Here is a 19,024-nt window from a genome sequence, read left to right on the forward strand (position 1 = left end):
TTTTTTTTTTTTTTAAAGATTTTATTTATTTGACAGAGAGAGATAGCGAGAGCAAGAACCCAAGCAGGGGGAGTGGGAGAGGGAGAAGCAGGCTTCCTGCCGAGCAGGGAGCCCGATGTGGGACTCGATCCCGGGACCCTGGGATCATGACCTGAGCCGAAGGCAGACGCTTAACGGCTGAGCCACCCAGGCACCCGGTAGTAACCTTTTTCACGCTGGTTGTTGCGTGTGTGTTTTTTTTTTTAAGTCCCTATCAGCTTTTTAAAATTAATCGAGTTATTTTCCATGAACTAAAAAATTAAAAAACTCCCTCATTTTCTGACCCTACAAGATGTTCCCTGCCCTAGCCCTGGAATCAACCATTTCTCCAAGGAGCCCTTGTTCCTTTTAGTGGAGAATGGTTTATAGAAACCAAGATTTGGGTGCTGGGTGTGGTGGAGAATGTATTTTAGAAAAATAAAATAAGACTCAGCAGGTCATGTGGGGGCAGTTGCACAGGGAGCCAGACGTAAGGCCTTCTCTGTTCCTTCTTGTCTTTCCTGGGGGGACAGCCAGACGTGAGTGGCCTTAACACTTACCGGCACTTGTTCCCAGAGCTGGGCTGGCTGAGAGAAACCCCTCTACAGAAATGAGGGAGCCTTCTTTGTGGCCTCCTGCCCTCTTTTGCTGCCTCCTTGGGCATTGAAGTCCCTTGGGTTCCTGCCTTTGGTGAACCCGAGAGCTTGTCTTGCTTGGAAACTTTCCAACCTTCCCTAGATCCAAAAAAGTCACCTCCCCATGCCCTTTTTCTAAGCGCTCCAGGCTTTGGAAATAGGAATAAGAAGATTTAGATACAAACTGTGGCTCCTCTCCCTGTGTAACTATGAGCAAGTTAATGTTTCTGGGCCTCAGTTTTCACGTCTTTAAAATGGAGGAATAATGTTTACAATCATATGCTAAATTAACATGGAAGTGCTTTGTGAACCATAACACGTCCATAAAAATGTAAGGGGCTATTATTACTATAAATTAAATCTGATGTATTAATAGCTTAATGAGTTAACGCTCCCAGGTTATCAAGGCAGCCTGATGAACTGGGAATCCCTTTGAAGCCAGAGAAATCAAGTCTGCCATTAATTACTTGTGTGCCTTTGGGAAAGATCACTTAACCTCTCTGGGTCTCCATTTCTTCATCTATAAAATGAGAACACAATACCTACCTGTAGTTTGTTACTGGGTGTCTGCTGAGCCATAGGCCTGCTCAGCTGACCAGGCCTGGAGTGGGAAGGTGAGGGGAGGAGATGGTTGAGCGTTGGGGTGACATCACTACTTTAAATTCTCCAGGTGATTCCAGTGTTAAGTGAGTTAATAAATGTAACTCCTGCTGTCCCTTCTCCTCTCTCCCTTTGGGACCGTGACCCAAACAGTAGCTAATGGTGACAACCCTAGGCCTGGGGGCAAGGAGGTAAGGGGCACACCTCTGTATGGGCAAGCCTTTCAGATTCCCTCAAACATAAGCAGCTGAGCATCGGGGCTGCCTGTTTCCTGAGAGTATTTAGGTCGAAGTTGTTAAGTGACATAATGCCAATGTCTCCATCCTTCACCACCCCCACCAAGTACAAAGGATCTTATTTTTTAAAACTCTGCTTAATGATAGGTATATACTGAAATGTTGAAGCTGCCCATTCAAAACATCAACAACATACTTAAATGTATAATAAGCACATTATGCATTTAACCTGGGGTTAGACAGAGATTTGTCATCTTGACCATATGTGGAGCTGTCAGGGAGAGGTTTCCAGGAGACCATGTGCGTCCCTCCAGCCAGACCACGTGGGTGCCCTTCTATGTGGAGCTGGTCCTGGGCCCATGTTTGGATCATTTTGGCTTGGGAATTACAATGAAGCTTTGTGTTTATATTATGTTTTTGCTAGCGCGTTTTTGGAGCTGCTGTAATTTAGGGCCTCTACTCCCAGAGATAGGGGGCGGTGTCCCCTTGCTTTGTCAAAGGGGTGGCAGAAAGAGCAAGAACAAGACCCGGGAGTCTTGGCTGCTAAGGTCCATCCTTCCTCCCTTGAGCAGATGTCTTTGCTTCCTTTAGATCTTTCCCTTCCCGGAGTAAATGCCTGCTTCCACCTGCAACGAGGCCTACTGGGTGGATCTTGCGATAAGTAGTGCAGTTGGTTCTCAAGCTGGCTAGATGGCAGAATGCCTGGAGGTCGTGGTGCTGTTTCGGCTACTGTGTATTGACCATCTATGTGCCAGGAACTTTATGTGCATTATTGTGTCTCATCGGTCTTACACCCTGCAAGGTGGATATATCCCTACTTATTTTCCCATGATAACACCAAGGCTCAGAGAGGTGAAATAAGTTGTCCAAAGTCACACACCTAGTAGGTGGCAAGACCAAGATTGGAAACCAGGGCTCACCGGCAGACTCCACTCTCAACGCTAAGCTGCACTCGTCCATGAGGCCCAAGTTATCCAGCTCCACCAGCTCCTCTGGGGTAGAGAAATACGAGGATTCATAAGCAAGCCTTGCCTCTCCACAATACAAACAATCCAACAGGCAGAACTGGAAGAAGTCCTGCCGTCCTTCCAGAATGGTCTCCTCTTACCTCTCTGACCGCCACACACAGAAGGAAGGACATTTCTCTCACTCTGTCAACAGGGGACTCTTCCCAGCCTTGTCTGGAACGTTCATTGTGTGGACACATCTAGAACACACCACGGGCCCTCAAGACTTGTCTCTGGCTTTCACACTCAAGGTGTCCACTCTGCTTCTGCGCCCATCCATTTCTAGTCCCCCTGGGCAGCAGAGGCCAGAGTCGTAATGAATTTATCTTAAAATCTGGTCTTGATTTTAAAAATTCAGGTCCGTAGAATCTTCCACTCACAGAACTTTAAAGCTGGAAAGGATCTTATAGATTCCTGACTTCAGTCTCCTTTGTTTACAGTCGGGGAAACTGACATCTCAGGCAGTGTAGACACCGTCGAGGTTATGCCACGAAATTCGTGGTCAGAACACAGCGTTACTAAGAAAGGCTAAGTCATGGGCTCCCTTTGCCCTTGTCAGTGTGTCCCAGAGTTCTGTTCCTCTCTGACACTTTGATTCCTTTTCTAGAACCTACTTCTGGGAACACTCCATCAAGAGATGAGGCAAGGCGGGCAGGGCCTGTGGGCACAGAGGAGGGGACAGAAAGTCACTCACCCTCAACCTGAGGCCACAGCTTGGGATCAAATGCAGCCTGGGGACATCCTGGTCACAGAGCATCTTTGCTTCAGAAGCCGGGAACGTTTTGAGGCCACGACCGCCATGTGGCAGGAGACAGACAGGGCATGAGGCAAAGCCTCTCACATGGAGGCCAGTATGAGCATGCCCCACTGACAAGGGAATTGAAGGCCTGGGTGCTGGCTCCCGCTCTCCCGGAGGACCAGCTCCGATCCTGACAGCTGCGGCCCCCGCACAGCTGCCGGCGGGCGGCAGGTGCTCAGCGTGTGACTGCCTTTGAAACCACCTGTGGAACCGCACGGGGCGTCCAGGTGCATTTTTGACGTTTCTCATCTTGTTTGGGACAAAGAACAGTATCTCACTCTTACTTCCCAGGTTCAGTTCTGAATGACGTTAGCTGTTTTTCAAAAATCCAATCTATCTTTAAAGGAAGACGATTGGTTACTATTACTATCGACAAGATTCCAAGGAATGTGCCACAGACTTTGAAGGCATCTCTACAGGAAGAGTTCCCAAAAGGCTCAGCTCGGAGCAGTGATTCTCAACACTCTGCACGTTAGAACCGCCTGGGGAGATGTGCTAAATCCCCATACCCTGGCCCTGCCTGCCTAATTCAATTAAATCTCGGGAGGTCAGACCTGGCATCAGTATATTAAAGCTCCCCAGTGGTCCCGAGATGCTAGGTTGAGACGCAGTAAGTGGAGTCTCCCAGGCTGCTGACTTTGAAAAAGTTTGGAAAGCGCAGTGCCCATGTGATTGCTCCAAACCATCCTTAACCACCTTGTCATTCCAGTTTACCCCTAACCATGGGTCACGCCTCAGTTCACTTCATTGATCTCATTTGATTCAGGTGCAGCTGGACGTCCCAGATGGCAGCTTATAGATGGATGGCTCCAGCCTGTTACACACCTTGAGGTCTGTAAAACAGAAAGATCTTGCTGTCATTCCACTATTTGGTCCCAAGCTTTACTCTCTTTGCCTCGTCATCTTTGCTGCTGGAGAAATCCAGGTGTCTGCTGGTGATCTTGGGAAGTTACTTAATGTCTCTGGGCTTTGCTTTCTTTCTTTCCTTCTTTCTTTCTCCCCTTCCTTCCTTCCTTCCTTCCTTCCTTTTAGAGAGAACGAGAGAGAGAGAGAATGCAAGCATGTGAGCACGAGTGGGGGGGGAGGGGCAGAGGGAGAGGGAGAGAGAATCTCAGGCAGACTCTGTGTTGAACACAGAGCCTGACGTGGGCCTCGATCTCACGATCCTGAGATCATGACCTGAGCCGAAATCAAGAGTCAGAGGCTTAACCGACTGAGTCATGAGGCGCCCCTGGGCTTTGATTTCTTTTTCTATAAAATGGGAAAAATACTGACCTCATAGCATTGAAGAAAGAAGTAAAGAAAACTGTGTTGTTTAAATGCCTGGCCCAATGCCTGTCCATGGGAATAACACTCACTGAACAGTAGCTAATGTTTGTATTCACTGATTAACTGGGCCCTTCATTCTAATACAAAAGACCCAAAGAGTTTATTTTTAGAGAGGATATTATAGGGGCGCCTGGCTGCCTCAGTCAGTAGAGTGTGCAACTCTTGATCCTGGGGTTGTGAGTTTGAGCCCCACGCTGGGTGTAGAGATTACTTAAAAATAACAAATCTTTTTTTTTTTTTTAAGATTTTATTTATTTATTTGAGAGAGAGAGAGAGAGCACATGAGAGGGGGAGGGTCAGAGGGAGAAGCAGACTCCCCGCTGAGCAGGGAGCCCGATGTGGGACTCGATCCGGGACTCTAGGATCATGACCTGAGCTGAAGGCAGTCGCCCAACCAACTGAGCCACCCAGGCGCCCAAAATAACAAATCTTTTAAAAAATAAAGAGGATACTATATTGGTCAGTTCTATTTTAACGTGCATAAGAAAGGAGAAGAATTTCCACTTCTTCACTCTTCACTGCTCAGATGTGAATACTGAGTTCACAGTTAGCTACTTACAATGATAGTTAGTGTCTCTCTGGTGGATGTTGATCCAATGCTATCATCACAGGGGTGGCCGCATTTCAGGGCTATAATGGAAAGCCGAAGGTGGGAGAGTCCTTTAAGATGCCATCCTTCAGGGTCGCCTGGGTGGCTCAGTCAGTTAAGCGTCTGCCTTCGGCTCAGGTTATGATCCTGGGGTCCTGGGATCGAGCCCTGTGTTGGATTCCACGCTCAGTGGGGAGCCTGCTTCTCCCTCTGCCTCTGCCCCTCCCATACCCCCCCCAACTTGTGTTCACTCTCTCTCTCTCTCTCTCTCAAATAAATAAATAAATAAGTAAATAATCTTTAATTAAAAAGATACCATCCTTCACAACTGAAAAGAACAACTCAAAACTTTGACATACCTTCAGGTTCTGACTGCTTTCAAAGTCGAGCACAACAGATCTGGGGCGATGAGATCCCCAACCGGCAATGGTTAGAATCCCTTATGTTTATAAGATGCTTTCAGATTTCAAGTGTTTCCCACATTCATTGCAGCAACCTTGGGAGAAAGACAGGGGAGCCTTGTACCCATTTTACAGATAAAGAAACAAAAGGGCTGACGTTTCTCAACAGAACTGGGGCTGAAATGTCCGATATTTCCAAGAAAGCACGCTGGCTCCAGTTAGCTGCAAGAGGAGAGATGGAGTCCAGTCAGGAGCTGTTTAGAATTTACTGCCCTGCGCCGGGCAATGTTGGAGGGTCGGAAGGACCGTGAATGGTACGGACATGGTGCTGTCCCCATGGAGCTTGATCAGGAGAGTCACTCTCTGTTTCCAGTTCGTTCCTCTGCTCAGGATGGTTTCTCTATCCAACCTGACCTTAGCAATGAGTCTCTAATGTACATCTCTACTGGGTGTGCGCTCCAGAAAGGGCAGCTACTTTTGCTCATCAGCCAGACATAGGCCTCTTCCAAGCCCATGGCTCATGACACACCATTCGGTTTGGTCAGTTGGTGCCCTCCTAGGCTGGTGATCAGAGCCCCACACGTGTCATCGTTCATGCCACAGACGTTTGAGGTCTGTGGGCCAAGCGCGAGCCCTGCAGCCAGGGGCCCATCCTCACTTGTCAATCCAAAACCAACAGAGGTTACTGCCTTCACCACAGCTTGGATTACAGATCTCTGGCCACAGGCCTGGTGACATCTGTGTCACGTGCTGGAGGTAGAAGAGCGGGCTCCAGGGAGGCTGGGGAGCTATTTTCATTTTGTCCTGCCAGCTTAAAACACAAGCTTCTCTTGTGCCTTATTTAGACGAGTCGTCTTGACCTAAAAGAAGTCAAAGCTGTGACTCAGTTGAGCCCCCAAGTAGCTCAAAGTGCTCTGGGTTCCTGTCTGAGGCTATTCTGGAACAACATCTTTAGACGGTGTGAGGTGGCCACCATGTCTAGGCAACTGAAGGAACTTTTGGAAATCATTCCCCTTGGATTTGGGGGCCAGAAGGAAAAACACTGGTGTTTGGGATCCCAGCTTGCTGTTTTGGCCCACTCTGGTTTTAAATAACATAGGTGGGAGGTGCACCCGTGCATTCAAAGGGAAGTGTGTTTCCATTCTTCTTAAGCGCAGTGTGTGGAACTTGCAGACATACCAAGGTGAGCCCAGAGAGCAGATCCCACAGAGGAACCACCTTGCTATATGCACCAGGGACACACTCCCTTGCGGGAAGGGCCACCTGGTGGGATAAACACACTCATTTCAGACCTCTTCTCAACACCAGGCTGGCCTGAGGGAAGAGTGTGGAATAGGGCAAGTTCACCTCTGGTGTCCTGTGCTGCTCTCTGATCACTGCACGCCCCCCCTACTGCAGCCCCACTGTTGAGTCCTGTCTGGGGCTTCCTTCCCAGGACGGTAACCTGTGCTCCAGAATAGTCTGTTTGCCTTGCCACACCCACATCATTAAACTATTGCTTTTTCTTCGTGTAGAACCTCCAGTGGCGGCAGAAAAATATGTTCTTCACTTGGTCTCAGTGTCCAGCCTGCCTTGTGTCAGGATCTAAGCAGGATGCACAGACAAGAAGGGGCGGCCAGGTGTGAGGGCACCTATGTGAGTTCTGGGGACTTGGTTCGAATGTCACCCATGCTACTTCCTGGCTTCGTGACCGTGGTCTAAGGCTCTTCGCCTCCCAGCCTCCGTTTCCTTTTCTGTGACAGTGTCATGGCCACCCATCTGAAGAAACGGCTTGTATCTGAGGGCTTCCACTTCCTGTCTGAGTGGCCTTGGGCTGGCGTCTTGGTTCCCTCATCTAGAAACGAGGGTAATAACAGTACCCACCTCCCAGTGTTGTTATGAAGCTTAAATGAGTTGATTCATTTAACGTTCTTAGAACAGAAGCCTTCTCGCATCCAGAAGGCACTCAATAAATAGTGTAACTAGCAGTTTACATTTGTAGAGAATGCGCAGATGCATCATCTAATTTGTGTTTGATTCCCACAACACCCTATGAGAGGCAGAGAATCATATCCATTTTACAAATAAGGAAACTCGGATTCCAACGGATGAAATGTCTCACCTGAGAAGAGAGCCCAGGTTTTCTGACTCTTTCTATAGTTCTCTACCACACGGACAAAAGCACTCTTAAAACTAAACAAAAAAAGCCCATTACGGTCAAGTCATAGGTCAGTGTTTTTGGAAATTCTTCCAAAAAGAAGGGCTAGACAAAATCAAGCAAAGGTTTAGATGTGGCCTTTGAGTGGTGGGCTCCCAATGTTTGCAGCTTTGCAGAATTGCCCAGTCAGGGTGACAAAGGTTCTCTAAAGATGACCCCAGAGGGATGGTGAAGTTTCCCCAGAGATGAGTCTTGGGGACAGTCTGGGCTCTTTCGGGGCTGCTGGTGGGGAAGAGGGTGAGGAGGTGAGAGGTCGGATGACTTCTTCCAGCTAACAGTACTGAGAGAGTTTCTTCACTGAAGTTCCGCTGCCCTTATCAAGTTCCCACTTCAATTTAAAAATGAAAATGAAAAAATTTGGTTAAAGGCAGCACCCGATATTCCAACCTGAAACCCAGCTCCAGAAACACTAAGGAGCAAATGTAACCAGAACCCTATGCCTGTGGAAACATTGATAGCAAAGCACCAATTCCTTCATTCTGTTCCTCCATCCATCCATCAGTCTATCCGTACAGCCATTCTTTCATGCCACATGTATTCATTAAGCTCTGACTCTGAAGGCCACCTCATGAGTTACTCATGGCTCACCCAGTGGTCACACTTAGCTGTAGCTAAGAACAGTAGCCCTGGCGCCTTGCCTCAGGAGGCAAACCTGCTCAAAGCAGCAGCTTGGCCTCTTTGGTTTGCCCCTTCCTTCCCTCCTTCCCTTTCCATCTGGGCCAGTGTCCTCAGACGTGGGGAGGATGGTGATTTCCCAAAGCACGGCTATTATTTTGTTTCCATATTTGGCCCACCTGGATGTCATGCATTTAACTTGAAGGCACCATTAGACCCTGTTTTTTCCTTGGCTTCTTGGAAACAGGTCCCCCTAGAGCTGCCTCTTGGGTCCTCCCCTACCACATAGAGCTGGTTATACCTACAAGCTCTCATCAGAAGAGCCCAGAATGATGCCTCCCTATTGCCACGGTCAGGCCTCTGTGCCTGAGTCACCCGGCTGTTGGCAACATGGATGCCCCAAAGCTCTTCTCCCCTAAGTGGGGGGGGGGGTGGAGGAGGGGAGGGCGAGTGTGAGCAAAATGGTGAGCACACAGCGCCTGGACGCAGGAGACCTGCGTGCTTCCTCGTTCTTGTCCTGAATCTCCAGTAACTCACTTGCTCTCCGACCCCAGGCAAGCAGTTTCCCCTTTCTCCAGTTTCTTTACCTGTCTCTCAAGGATGGGTACCTGCCTTTGGCTCTAGGGAGGACCACTAGAGGATGTCACATGCTAAAAGGCGCCAGTCTTATCTAAAAATTAGTTATTATGGGTGACTGGTTGCTATAGGGACAAAAGAGAGTCCTGCTGATTCAGCTGCCTGACCACTGCCGCTCGCTTAATGCTTTTAAGATGAACCACCTCTGTGACTGGGCTGGAGGTTCATGTCCAGCTGTTCTAGAAAGGGTTGAGAAACCAGAAGTCTGTCACACAAGTTCATACAACTCACACGGCAAGTACTTAGAGATGATATCACTGTTGGTGCCGGTGGTTGTAAAAATGCCACGTGGTTTCAAAATATTGGGTGTCGTAAAAGGCACAGGTGTAAGGATATTCATCTGTGTAGGTAGGTCTTTTATGCTTCTTTTTCTCATCATCTGCGTACACATCTCTGTTCCTTCATAGAGTTAGCTCACTTCATTTTTTTTTTTTTTTTTTTAAAGATTTTATTTATTTATTCATGAGAGACAGAGAGAGAGAGAGAGGCAGGCTCCCAAGGAGCAGGGAGCCCGATGCGGGACTCGATCCCGGGTCTCTGGGATCATGACCTGAGCCGAAGGCAGACGCTTAACCATCTGAGCCACCCAGGCGCCCTCATTTTTTTTTTTTTAAAGATTTTATTTATTTATTTGAGAGAGAGAGAATGAGAGAGAGCGAGTACATGAGAAGGGAGAGGGTCAGAGGGAGAAGCAGACTCCCTGCCGAGCAGGGAGGCCGATGCGGGACTCGATCCAGGGACTCCAGGATCATGACCTGAGCCGAAGGCAGTCGCCCAACCAACTGAGCCACCCAGGCGCCCTAGCTCACTTCATTTTTAAAAATTTACTTTGCCTTTTTATTCCCATTTCCCCTGGTATTACTCCCTTAAACTGGTCATAATTAAAAAACAAGGTTAGGGTGCCTGGGTGGCTCAGTTGGTTAAGCGACTGCCTTCGGCTCAGGTCATGATCCTGGAGTCCCAGGATCGAGTCCCATGTCGGGCTCCCCGCTCGGTGGGGAGTCTGCTTCTCCCTCTGACCCTTTCCCCTCTCATGCTCTCTCTCTCTCTCTCTCCAATAAATAAATAAAATCTTAAAAAAAAAAAAAAACAAGGTTAAAAACAACAATTTGGGCTTCATTGTTCTTACCTGTACTTATTGAAAGTTTTAATATCCTGTTCCAATTTTTGAATTGGATGGATAGAATATTTTATGAATGGTGAAGCCAGCAAGCAACGAAGCTTATTTTTTGCCAACATACTAGAGGTTTTACAACAGAATGTTTCGGAACTTTTTGCAGAGGATTCTTTTTTAAGATCCTCAGTGGGAACAAAATCTTCCTTTAAGGGAGGATTTTTAGAAACAGCCGAAGAGGAGTTTGGATTTGCGTCTGATGCTTTAACAGCTCTGTCCTTAGCACCCTCTAAACAGATTTTTCACTCCCCTTTCCCACCTCAGGCAAGTGCTCTAGGCTCCACTCCCCAGGACTCTCCTATGTCTGCCAGCTCTGTTACGGGGTCTGGGGAGCTACCACCCTAAGACCTGGGGAAGGGGGGCACTTGCTCTGGGCCTCACACCTTATAGAGCCTGCTCCGGTCCTTCTCTGGCATTGCCCTTCATGGGGTGAGGAGTTCATGGTGCCAAGGGGCTGTGCCCCCACTACTAGACCCTCCTCAGGGTACCGGGAACTCACACGTTCCCGGCCCCCGCGCCTCCAAGTCCAGTTTCAGGGCCTGCATGACTCTCCCTCAGACTATAAATACAGCTGCTGTGCTCATCCTCAGCTGGGGGGACGTCAGGGTAGCTGTCTGTGAGTATGAAGTTTCTGTGGGGGGCTGGGGTGTCGAGGTGCGTCCCACCGAAGTCCCCTCATGGTGTGAAAGCTGGCAACAGAGAGAAAACTGGGCCGGGGGCACCTACAAGTTGGGGGCCTTCCTCTGCTGTCCTATTTAGACTCGGAACTTTGGGGACTGTGAACCTTCTAAATCCGAACCTGGCATTCCGTCTTGTTACGAAGATATATGCGCCAAGGTAGGAGGAGAACATAGTTAGTCCGTATTTCGTTAGTGTGATTTGTAATTTTGAAATACTGAGGCATACGGTCTGTGAGCTCTGTTTGTGCTCTTGGCCTGGATGGGTTAAGGAGATCCAAGCTGGCGGGCCTGCCTCTCCACCTGGCCCCAGTGCAAGACCCCCAACTGCACCCCAGATCCTGACTTTCAGCTCCCCCGCGGTGTTGCGCCGCGGGGCCCAGGGCCAGTCCCACCCAACCCCTCCACCCAGCCCTGGTTCCTCAGAGGCCTGGGAAGGGAACCAAACCTGGTAAATCAGGTGGGGACTTAAGCTTGCTTTTGTTTGTTTCAAGAGGTGGCGGGCCATCCAAGGGGAGGGCGGCCCCTGTTTTCTGTGGCTGGTGGGCCGGCTTTTCAGGTAGCTCTGCAGATCTGGGGCCCAGGCAGCATGATGGCTGGAGGGAGTTGAAGGACACTGGGGCTCTGCAAAGACCTGAAATTGAGAGATGGGGCAGGCCAGGCCAGGAGAGAGAGAAGCCGGGATCCAGGACAAGACCAGAGGTGAGCCTGCAAAGCCCACGGGCATTGGCTGAGCACTGGTCGTTAAGGGACAGTAGTACCTGCTAGAATCTGAATGTGTGTGTCCCCCTGAAATTTATATGTTGAAACCCTAACCCCCAAGGTGATGGTGTTAAGAGGTAGGCCTTTGGGATTGTGATGAAGTCATGGTGAGTGGAGCCCTGTTTGTTTCTCAACATTCCTCATGGAGAGCACGAGGCGGTGTGGGAAGGGGACCTCAGTGGTGGGGGGCAGCCGAGAGCCCCGGGATTGCGCTAACAGCAGAGATCACGCGGCACCCTTGGAGGTGGTGGGCTCAGCTACTGCAGGACTCCTTCTGCCTGGTGCCCTGCTCTCCTCTGGGGGCTCTGAGATGGGGTGTCCGACGGCAACATGAGTGACTCGGGGGCTGGAGCATATGAAGCGGGGCTCTGAAGCAGAGGACAACTTCAACTGGCAGGGGTCCTGCTCACATTCCAGCTTCTCCAGAAACTATCCTGACTGACTCTCCCTGGCCAGAACGCCCATGGCAGATGAGTCTGGACCTTACATTTCTTTCTTCATTCGGTCTAGAGTCCTCTCTATAGGGCCAGCTTTGTTTTCCCCCAAGAGTGTGAATAAGGCCTTACACTCTAGTGCGGAAGACAGACAAGAAAGAAAGAGATACACATATAACGCATTTCAGGGAGGAATTCAAACTACCAAGGACATAAAGCAGGGCGTGAGGATACAGGGTGACTGAGAGGAGGGGCTGTTTTGTTTGAGACAGAGCAGCCAGGTGGGGGGTGGGCCTGGGAGGCCTCTTCGAGGAGGGGCCATGTGAGCGGAGGCGCCAAGGAAGTGAGGGAGCCATGTGGTTACGGGAGAGAGGAGCATCCCTGGGTGAAGGGCCTGTGGGCCCACTGGGTTGGAACGAGTGAGGGGGGAGTGACAGGAATGAGGGCGGGAGGTAGCCGAGCCTGGATCATGCGGGACCCTGTTGGCCATGGTGAGGATTTTGGATTTTATTTTCGGTGATGGGACACTCTTGGAGGGTTTGAAGCAGGGCAGTGGTAGAATATCCCATACACAGGAAAGCAGCACTGGGACTGCCGTCGGGGGGGTGGCAGTATATATATGGTTTTATCTTTATGAACCTCAAACTCAGTGTTAGCATTCCCTGATAAATGTAGGCAACAGATCACAGTAAGAACAGTGCCTGTGACGTGGTCACCAGCAGAAATCACAGATGGTTTTACAACACATTACATACAGTTCCTGCAAGTATCTAGAAATATTGCTTATACTCATCACTACTTTGTAATTATAATAGTTATTAGAATTGCCACTTAATGTGGTACCAGTGAAGCACATATGTTAATATACTGTAAGTCTGTTCTTTATTTTTTAAAAAGGTTTATTTACTTGAGAGAGAGAGCGAGTCAGGGGAGGGGCAGAGGGAAAGAGAATCTCGAGCAGACGCCCCTCTGAGCGTGGAGCCCGACATGGGGCTCAATCTCATGACCCCAGAGACCATGACCTGAGCTGAAACCAAGAGTCAGACGCCCAACTGACTGAGCCACCCAGGCGCCCCCAGAAGTCTGTTCTTTAAAGTATTTTGATAACTATATTTCAGTATGATTGGGTTTCTTTATAACCCCCAGCATTTTATGTATTTGAAAACACTATTCTGATACAGGGATCCATTGGTTCCTGGCCAGAAAATGCTAGGACCAGGTGGAAATAGTGTATGTGGTGAGAAATAGTCAGGTTCTGGATGTATTTTGTGGGGGGAAGCTGGTAGATCTAATTGATGGATGAAGTGTGGAGAGAGAAGAAGAGGAGTTAGGGCCCCTGGGTCTTTGGTCTGAGCAGGAGACTGAAAACTGATGGTGTTACAGGGAAGAGGCAGACGAGGGGAGGAGTGGGCTTGAAGGGGCAGGAAACCGAAAGCTCCGTTGGGGCGTGTTGCTTGTTGGATGTCAAGACAGAAGTCCAGGGGACAGTCGTGTGCATGAATCTAGAGCTCTGGAGGGAGGCTGAGGATGGAGATTCCAATGTGGGAGGCATCATTCTACAGACGGTATTACCAGCCATAGGACTGGATGTGGGAAAGATTACCGTACCCATCTTCTAGATGAGGAAACCGAGGCTAAGAACAGCAAAGTGCAGTACCCCCTGTAGGTGGAGTCAGTTCTTCTAGCTGTTTCTTCTATGAAGCAGCCCCTGCTGGCTCCTTCAGGCTGAAAATAACCTAGTGTGGTGGATCCATCCCCACACATGAGAACTGCAAAGAAGGATTGTTTGACGGAAGTAGGCCCGGTATCGAGTCTGGAACCAGCAAGATACAATACGTGAGGTTTCCTTCCCTCCTGACAGGGGGAGCCTCTTTCTCCTGACGCAGACCTCTGCATGCCCGTGGAGCCGTGGCCATTTCATGCGCAATGGGCCGTCCCAGCCGCAGCGTATTTCGGGCAGAGATTACTCTAGAAAGGTGGTAATTTAACTGCACAGCCAGAGACGCTCTCATATATGATCGCTCATATTGATGTGAAACCTCAAACACTGTTTACCAGAAACACAGGGTGGTTAGTAATTTTGTTTCAGACACGAAAGCGTGGAGCAATCGTGACCAACGTGACTGAATGGGCCTCGGTTTCCTTATCTGTTAACTAAACAGGTTCAGCGAGGTGTGGAGAATATCCCCAAGGCTTTAGAGTGTCTCTTTGCTTTTCTCTGAGCTTGCTTCTCCTTGTGTGAATGTCCAGTTATTCCAGGGAAAGCTCTCATCCAAGAAGAGGTGGGGACAGCTCTACATGAGGGTATCAGGGTTTCTGTTCCTGGTGGCTACTCTTTTTCTTTTTTAAAAAAGATATATTTATTTATTTTAGAGAGAGAGAGAGGGAGCACAGGGAGGGGCCGAGGGAGAGGGAGAGAGAATCTCAAGCAGACGCTGTGCTGAGCACAGAGCCTGATGTGGGCTTGATCCCAGAACCCTGAGATCATGACCCGAGGTGAAACCAAGAGTTGGTCTCTTAACTGACTGAGCCACCCAGGCAGCCCCCTGTTGGCTGTTCTGATCTGGGGTAAATCTTTCTTTCTTTCTTTTTTTTTTTTAAGATTTATTTATTTGAGAGAGAGACAGACAGTGAGAGAGAGAGAGAGAGAGAGTACGAGCAGGGTGAGGGGCAGAGGGAGAAGCAGACTCCGCTGAGCAGGGAGCCCGGATGTGGGACTCTATCATGGGGCCCTGGGATCATGACCTGAGCCGAAGGCAGATGCCCAACTGACTGAGGCCTCCAGGCGCCCGGGGGGTAAATCTTTCTACATTTTGTGGTCTCCATCCTTTTTGAGCTCTTGAATAAGAAGGAAAACTTTCAGAAGAGAGTGGAGCAATGAATTTCACTATTATAGAATGCTCTAAGCAAAATGCCCAGAAGAATCCTTTGCTTGAATCAACAGAAAAGCTTTTCTCCCAGGGTTCTGTATCGCACAGATTGTGGTATTTGCGTAGAGAGAAAGAATGGTCCAGAGAGAATGCGGGCTTTGGAGGCAAGAGACCAACCCCAATCTCAGTGCTGGGGCAAGTTTCAATTACAGCTGCCACCGGGTGCCCACCCTGTGCCAGGCGTTCTACATAAACGGTTTCTTCCCAGCATGATAGTCACCCCCATTTTATACATGAGGAAACATTACAGACAGTTCTGTGCAGTTCCCCAGCTCGTGGGGGTCAGGGCGAGGGTGCAAACACGGGTTGCCTAGAGGACTCCAAGTTTTCCTCACACAGCAGGGAGGCCTGGGGGAGCAAGTGCCCATGAAACGTGAGACATAGTAGTTGTTCCGTGAGCACCAGTTTCCTCTCATCTCTGGGCTACGATGGATAATACAGGCTCCCAAGTTCCCAGAAGTTTCTTTCCCTCCCCTTCCTTCAATCATTTAATTTTCACCAGCATCAGAGCCACTGAGAAATATCAGCCTCTTCATCTAGGAAGCTACTTCGTCATGGGGCAGATTTGTGGGTCCAGCTTCTGCGCCCTTTCCCTCAGCAGGGCTGGGCTCTGGGGCTGTGGGGAAGCTTTCCTGCCCAGATCCGTGGAGCACTTACCATGGGCCAGTGCATCCAGTGTTTCGGTGCGGTTTCTCACTTCATCCTCAGAACAGACCCATGAGGTAGACATAGCTGAGATCTCTATTTCAGAGGTGAAGAACCTGAGTCTCAGAGTAAAGGGCTGCACAACTCAGCAGTAGCATTCAGGACTAGAAATCAGGTCTGCCTTACTCCTAAATTGTTCATGGCCCTTAGAAAATAGACATTTCTTTGGGCAAACTGGGGGTTGCCCATCTCCTCCCAGCTGTCTTCTTTAGCCTGCCCACCACCAAGTAAAACAAAAACAAGCCCAAAATAGATGATTTCTAAAATGAAGATTCCTAGGCATTTGGGAGGGCCCAGGGCTTTAAGTAAATAGCCATTGTCAAAGGGGAAGCTTTATGTGTTTCGTGGCAAAATTCCACACAGACAGTCACACCCCCTTACTTAGTAATTGTATCCCTGGGATCCTGCTAAGGTTATATTTAACATAAACAAAAACCTCCCTGAGTATATTTATCATAAAGTTATTTCAATATCTAAAATTTAGAAGCAACATAGATGTCCAAAATAGAGAACTGGTTGAATGCACCAACACGACTAAATATCATGCAGCCATTAAAATGATGATTCTTTAGACTATATAGAAATGGAGAAACATTTATGGACATATCATATATGATTGAGAAAAGTAGAGTATAAAGTACATATGCAATATGATTGCAGCTCAGCACTACCTACATGTGTGGGCAAGTCTGGAAAGGGATTAATGGAAATGAAGCTAGTGGTGGTAGTGGTTCTGCACAGAAGGAAACCATTAACAAAACAAGAAGGGCAATCTATGGAATGGGAGAAGATATGTGCGGGTAATATATCCAATAAAGGTTTACTACCTAAAATGTATAAAGAATTTATACAATTCAACACCAAAAAAACCCCAACTAATCTGATTAAAAAATGGACAGGGGAGCTGAATAGACATTTCTCCAAAGAAGACATCCAGATGGCCAATAGACACACGAAAAGATGTTCCACATCACTCATCATCAGGGAAATGCAAATCAAAACCACAGTGAGATAACACTTCACACCTGTCAGAAGGGCTAGAATAAAAAAGGACAAGAAGTAATGAGTGTTGGTGAGGATGTGGAGAAAAAGGAACACTCATGCACTGTTGGCGGGAATGCAGACTAGTGCAGCCACTGTGGAAAACAGTATGGAGGTTCCTCAAAAAATTAAAAATAGAAATACCATATGATCCAATAATTCCACTACTGGGTATTTACCCAAAGAAAATGAAAACACTAATGTGAAAAGATATATGCACCTATGTTTATTGCAGCATTATTTACAATAGCCAAGATGTGGAAACAGCCCAAGCGTCCATTAATTGATGAATGGATAAAGAAGATGTGGTACACACACACAATGAAATATTACTCAGCCATAAAAAAAGAATGAGTTCTTGCCATTTGGGACAACATGGATGGACTTAGATGGTATTATACTAAGTGAAATAAGTCAGAGAAAGACAAATACCATATGACACGTGGAATCTAAAAAACAATGAACAAACGAAAAAAGCAGAAACAGATCTATAAATACAGAGAACAAACTGTGGTTGCCAGAGAGAAGGGGGTGGGATGAAGGGCAAAATGGGTGAAGGGGAGTGGGAGATACAGGCTTCCAGTTATGAAATGAACAAGTCATGGGAATGAAAGGTGCGACATAGGGAATCTAGTCAATTGTATCGTAATAGTGTTATATGGTGACATGAGGTAACTACACTTGTGATGAGCACAGCATAACGTATAGAGCTGTTGAATTACTACGCTGTATACCTGAAACTAATGTAATATTGTGTGTCAACTATACTTCAATTAGAAAAAAAAGAAAAATGGGGATGCCTGGGTGGCACAGTCAGTTGAGTGGCCAAGTCTTGGTTTTGGCTCAGGTCCTGATCTCAGGGTCATGAGATTGAGCCCTGCAATGGAGTCCACACTGGGCATGGAGCCTGCTTAAGGTTCTCTCTCCCCGCCCTCTGCCCCTCCCCCTGCACTCATGCTCTCTCTCTCTAAAAAAATAAAAAGAAAAGAAAGAAAAAAGGAGATAAAAAAGAAAATAGTGATTTTAGGTTGGTGGAATCATAGGTGATTCTACTTTTTTTTTAAAGCAGTTTCTGCTCATGTTTAAAAAAGTTCAGAGAAGGTACGAAGTTGGAAATATTTCTACTCTCCAATGACAGTTACTATTACATTTTCTTGTGCCCTTCTCAGAGATGCATTTTTAAAGTTAAAAAAGATCCTTAATCCTTAAGATCATTTGGATTCTTCCCATAAGATTTTACTTTGGTTATTACTTTTTAATTTAAAAAATTCCAGACATACAAAATTTAGAATATAATATAATGGTCATATGTATACCTACTACCTGGCATAAAAAACAAAACACTTAAAAATACAGTCTTATTTTAAGGCCTTCTGTGTACACCCTCTAACCCCACCTCTCCCTCCCTGTCAGTGGTCATGACTCACCTAAATTTGCTGTTAATTTTTTTTTTACTATTTTTTACATTTTTTTACTTTTTACTTTTTTTAACTTTTTTTACTTTTTTACTTTTACTATTTTTTACTTTTACTATGAATACATAACTCTCAAAAATATTTGTTCTTGTTTGGCATGTTTTAAACTTTTCCATAAATTACACTAGATTGTATCTCCTTCTGCAACCTGCTTGCTTCACTCAGTATTTTTTTTTTGTTAGATTTATTCACATTGATATATGTATTTCATTCATTTTTGCTGCTGTTTACTATTCCTTTGTGTGAATTTTAGCAGTCCCTGTACCAACCGGGAATCTTGCCTGCCCAGATCCAGCACACGGGCCTGGCTCCACGGGCCCACGCCCCACATTATTGCTGGAGGGCTTTCTCTGGCTGCTGGAGCCTGCTCTCCTGCCAGGGGGAGCAGGCAGGGGGCTGGGATTTAACAGCTCCCAGGGGAGCAGTTCTCTAGCTCCCCTTCTCCTCAGGCAGAGTAACTCTGAGGCACACGCCCTTTACTATCTCCCAGAGGTCCCTAGAGGTTAAGCTCTATTTACTTGCCCACAGTAATTACCAGCTTGATAATCATCTCAGTTTGCCTTCTCCAGAAGCAGATACTGAATCAGAGCTCGGGCACAAGGCATTTGTTAAGAATTAACACCTGCGGGCGCCTGGGTGGCTCAGATGGTTAAGCGTCTGCCTTCAGCTCAGGTCATGATCCCAGGGTCCTGGGATCGAGTCCCACATCGGGCTCCTGGCTCAGCGGGGAGTCTGCTTCTCCCTCTCCCTCTGCCTCTCCCACT

At 47.7% G+C, this 19,024-nt stretch overlaps 1 protein-coding gene across 1 annotated transcript in view; it reads right to left on the reverse strand.

Moving 5' to 3' along the window:
* Positions 1 to 226: 226 nt before the first annotated feature.
* APH1B (aph-1B gamma-secretase subunit) overlaps positions 227 to 19,024 on the reverse strand; it is a 162,964-nt gene continuing 144,166 nt past the window's right edge. Inside the window, exons 9-11 of the transcript XR_013450449.1 lie at positions 11,362 to 11,547; positions 5,573 to 8,139; positions 227 to 4,128 (exon numbers count right to left, since the gene is read on the reverse strand). The gene's annotated coding sequence lies outside the window, so the exon portion shown is untranslated. The remainder of the gene's footprint in view (positions 4,129 to 5,572; positions 8,140 to 11,361; positions 11,548 to 19,024) is intronic.

This window comes from Halichoerus grypus, chromosome 8, assembly GCF_964656455.1.
Source record: "Halichoerus grypus chromosome 8, mHalGry1.hap1.1, whole genome shotgun sequence".
Taxonomy (NCBI): Eukaryota; Metazoa; Chordata; class Mammalia; order Carnivora; family Phocidae; genus Halichoerus; species Halichoerus grypus.